Source organism: Lytechinus variegatus, chromosome 8, assembly GCF_018143015.1.
Source record: "Lytechinus variegatus isolate NC3 chromosome 8, Lvar_3.0, whole genome shotgun sequence".
NCBI classification, from domain to species: domain Eukaryota; kingdom Metazoa; phylum Echinodermata; class Echinoidea; order Temnopleuroida; family Toxopneustidae; genus Lytechinus; species Lytechinus variegatus.
Genome location: NC_054747.1, coordinates 28,542,556 through 28,547,463, shown reverse-complemented (window position 1 = coordinate 28,547,463; position 4,908 = coordinate 28,542,556). Strand labels below are relative to the sequence as shown.

The 4,908-nt window shown below is 34.3% G+C and overlaps 1 long non-coding RNA gene across 1 annotated transcript; it reads right to left on the bottom strand.

Annotated features, from left to right (window-relative positions):
- Positions 1 to 883: 883 nt before the first annotated feature.
- Positions 884 to 2,367, bottom strand: LOC121420554. Its single transcript, XR_005970794.1, has 3 exons — positions 2,242 to 2,367; positions 1,645 to 1,786; positions 884 to 918 (listed from the first exon to the last, which is right to left on the bottom strand). It is a non-coding gene; the product is annotated as an uncharacterized LOC121420554 (long non-coding RNA).
- Between the last annotated feature and the right edge of the window lie 2,541 nt (positions 2,368 to 4,908).

Below are 4,908 nucleotides of genomic sequence, written 5' to 3'. Positions count from 1 at the left end.
AACATTTTAGGAAACATTTTCCCCTAGGGTTCTAAGTATAAATATTGAGGATAAAACTATATAGATGCACTCACCTCCACGCAGGATGGTATTTGTTACATAGCTCAGACCAGCAGCTTTCAGGGCTTGGTAAAGCTTCTCTACCTGCTCACTAGGTCGGGCTCTTCTTCTCCAGTCACTCAGCATGTCAACAAAGCCTGATCTTGAGATTCTCTTAAACGACGAGTCTGGTCGATTGAGGTATTTCTCTACAGTCGAGTCTGAGAAACCAAGATGGCTGCCCATTGAGATAGCTTCGCTTTGCTTGAGAATCACATCAGCCAGGTTTTCAATGAGATTGTTGGATAAACAGCTCATTCGCCCTTGCCTGTGTAAACAAAATCCATAACGTCCAAAATATTGTTTTATGTTATTTTATTTAAAAAAATAGGTGTTTTAGCATAGCCTTATGCGTTTTTCCTCTCATTTTCTTTGTTTACTAATTTCATTTTTGCGGGAAGGGGAGGATGGAGTTCCGCTATTCATTTCTTTACCCACCCCGCCCCTCATGGCGTATCATCGGTTTGCTCTGCAACAGATTGAATACTGTTTTATTGAAAAATCACCGTGACATCACTGTTTTATTACAATGATATATTATATTTTACATGTTCATGACTCTATTTTTTCATTATTATTATTAATATCAATATTTACTTCACCTTTTTTCCAGATTGACCAAAAAAGGAACATTATGTAAAATTATATAGTGAAATCCTGCAGTTCCTATAATAACTTTGTATGCAAATATGTATTCAGGATCGAAACTACTTGAAAGTTGAAGTTTGCCGCAAATTCTTATTCCAAATGTTTAAAAAAAAATTGGTCTTTACAAGAAAACTTACGAATCCCTACTGCTGGTCGCGTAATCCGGTTCATCTGAAAGAAAAAAAATACAGCAGTAGTAGTAGTAATTTTACTTGTAGTAGTAGTAGTAGTAGTAGTAGTAATAGTGGTGGTGGTGGTAGCAGTAGAAGTATCATTATTATGAACAGTTAATAAATTTTTCGTAAAAAATTATATATCCAAGAATAACAGAGTTATGAATCTTAAAATATATGATTTTATGACGTCACATGCAAGCAGCTGCCCATTATGTTAAATGTAACTTTTATTACTATTATTACGTTCTTTTGAATCAATTCAGTTAATCATCTCCCACATTCAAATTGGAAAACATGAAAAACATGATAAATAAAACAAAAGTTGATTAAAGATTACAAAAAATACAAAAGAATAAAACTAAGAAAAACAAACTACAAAATACAAAGAGCAACCAAAGAAACAAAACATTAGGAAACCTAATTATTTTGTGTGCATTAAGAATCTACACGCAGTACATAAGCCTTTTATTTATGTTTGAACTCTTACAATGAAAGACATTGTTTAAGTTAACAAAAAAAAAACAAATATGTAAATGGAATGATAAGTTTGATTGCGATGACACACTGACTTACTACTACACTGATTTACTAATGGGGGTGTGATATTTTATAGATGGTGATGGTAACCAATCTAGGGTTACCTTAAAAAGAAAATAAAGTGCCTATACCTTACTAAACTAAACAGCTCTAATTGAATCATTGTTGAAAATTTTCATTGTACCTTCTATTGTTATGTTGAATTTTCTTACTGATGTGGCCTCGTGTCCTTCGTGTATTGCAATGCGAATGTTCTTTCCATTGTCCTCCAGGGTAAACTTCAGAGGAGTACTCTGATGACCACTCAACACACTTTTGATGTGTATCTTCGTTGGAGAAAATAATATACGAAGGAAATATAGATGTATAATAGATCAAAACAATATTCTCAGTAATTGTCATGATATCCAAATGAGTACGATGACTATATAAATGATTAATAACTTAAGCAAAGGTAAAAGCGGAACAAGTTCAGTAACACATCACAAGTATTCTAAAGACATGAAAATATATTTTTATCTTTTTTATTTTCAACGAGGATTTGCCGGGTTTGTTAGGTTGAGAGAGAAGATGTAAAATTGGAACGCATCTAATTTAATCGATTGATGGATATTGATGCATCTGAAAAGTAAATTACGTAAGCTGCATTTTGCAGCTATAATTAATTCTATATTTCTTAGGAATCAGTTTAAGTCAACACAATGCAAGATATAAATTGCCTTGTAAAACCATAAGGATATTCCATGACAATAGATATTAAGACTTGTAATAAACACCATACCATTCGTCTGTGTTGCTTCGAGTCTTCATGACAAATAACCTTCAGGTGTTTTGCTGTTAACCCTATAGAGAATTTGAATCCCTCCTCAACTTGACAGTAAGGTACAGACGAATCCAGTTCTGTCTTGATTATATCCTGGAACATGTAAAAGATTGAAAGTTAATTCCCAATAATTTCTTGATAATTTGTGACAGAGAATTTAAGTGTTAAAATGGTTAGTAAAAATCGCCTTTATCGCATACAGGGTGCTTCAATAAGATGCGCCACTTTTTCCATCAGATAAAATCCGCTAGTATATTATAAATTCAAAATTGATTCAGAGTTTATAGTTAATGGCAAGTGTAAAGAATGATGAGTTAAAGGCTACAATTACTTGTCCATATTTGGCTCTTAATTGACTTTAATGTTTAAAATATTTTGAAATATAATTTTAAAACATCATAACTGCACTTGTTAACTTTATGGAAATATCTCTCATAACAAGATTCTATGAATATGAATAATTATAAACTACGTTACAAACACTCTTTTTGATGTGGCGACGCTTACATGCCTTGTATTATGAATGTATATATCTCCATTACAAAATTGATGGTTTCTCTTTTGTATTTCCTACTATCTGATCCCTCTCTCCATCTCTCTTTCATTTACACAGTTACCTTTCTTTTTCATTTAACATGCTTGTCCCTTTCGGCATACTATACTTCATTCCATTTAGGCAAGTATTATCTTAATATTCTGTAATGCATAACATTTTATGTGATAAGTCTTATGCATTTTAACTTATGAATTGCACCTGTTCAATCAATATTGTATATACATGTATTATCCTCCCGCCTATTGCCAGTGAAGGGGAGTTTGTCCTATCATCACTGGTAAAGGACCTGGGTTTATTTTACCTTCTCTATTTGATTATGAAATAAAGATGACTTATAAAATTTAATCAGAATACTGGTTCGTTCTCTTTATATAACTTTCCTGAGTTATATAAGGTGTACCATCGTTTTATTGTCGCTGCAGCAGAAATGATATAAATATTTACGAATAATGACTAATTCAATGTTGCATAAAAGTTATTTTTTTCATGAACAAATGTTAAGATTTTGAATATATATTGAAATAAATTTGTACGCCGGTGATATTTTAAAAATCCTGAGAAGACGCATACGTCAAGATGCTAAAAAATTGTGAAAACTTAATAGAAATACCTGATCATATGTGTTATATGGATAGGTTATGTACACGTGTAGAGATGGTCGCTCTTCCGGTGTCTTCATAGTGGGTTGGAAGACTAAGCATGTCAGTTGAAGTTCTCGAAGATTAGTTGAAGACACAGCCAAAACTTCAATATGACGTGTACAAAACTCAATCGTAGATTTGGAGATTCTTGAATCGTCAGCAGTCAGCATTCTGCGACCGAATTTTCCTGAAGTTTGGAAATTGACGCGGTTTAGTTAATTTTACATTTTCATTAGAATTTCGTGTATTGCGCTAAAGTGACGGAAGCAATCGAGCATTTTCTTTAAGTATGTATAAATAAGTTCTATTAGTATTGTTTATAGTTCGAAATGACGCAGACTAGGTTCAGATATGATCCAAAAGGTTCCCATAATTTTAAGATATTTTCACCAGTTGGGATTCTGGCCGCCAATAGAATGATCTCTGGTAAATCTAGAACCGAACATCTAAGAGTGGATACTTTCTGATTTCGAACAACAATTAAAGTGAATTTGACTATTTACAGATCTTAATTCTTACCTTGCCCAGTCTTGGTGTACATTACAACAGTAGAATCGTCATTATGTTCCCGGAACTTTACACAGTGTGGCAGTACTATCGATGCCGGCTTAAGAAGTTCTTGATTGACAGAAGTCTCGATGACCGGACTAATAAGTACTTCATCGTCGTGTATGGGAAGTTTAGTAGTATTGCGGATTGAAACGCGAAGGGTGACGGCTGATCTCATTCCTTTCGGAAAAGCTCCTTTAGGAATAGATACAGTAATTCCAAGTTCATCGAGGGTCAGCCTTCCTCCCTTATGATCAATGATGCCGTACGAGATGAAAAATGGATAGGTTGAGTGACATGCCAGGCCTGAGGGGGTCGATAAAAAAGGTTATTCAAAGAGTTTCACAGTAAGAATTAATTTAAAAGCGTCAGAAGCGATATACGAATGACGTGTTACCTTTTGCTATGAGGTCTGCACAACTGAGGTGAAAAGCCTGAGCTATTGCAAGAAGCCTCTCCCGAGTTCCACCTTTGCTGGACCATTCTATCAGCATTTGTAGGGCAGCAGAAACAATCATGTGTGGTGCAAAGTCTACAGATGTGTTAATGATCTCCATGACACTGGTAGGCTGTACACCCAAATGACGAGTTAAACCGAGGAGGTCTGCCTCAGACCGAATGAGTTTTGCTATTTCGTCGTAGCCTCCTGACAAGTAAGCACACAAATTTGAAACAATTATGACCCTTATATTCATATAAATGCAATTGCAAGTGGATAAAAATACTCTTGACAGAGGCCTTGATAAAAGTAATTTACAGGAACCAGGTAGAATAGGCCGTTCGGGTAAACGGAAAAAGATATTTAACCCATGGTTATGCATTCCAGCTGCAACTAAGACGTATGTTCTTTATTAATCACCAATTGGCTTTAGAATTAAA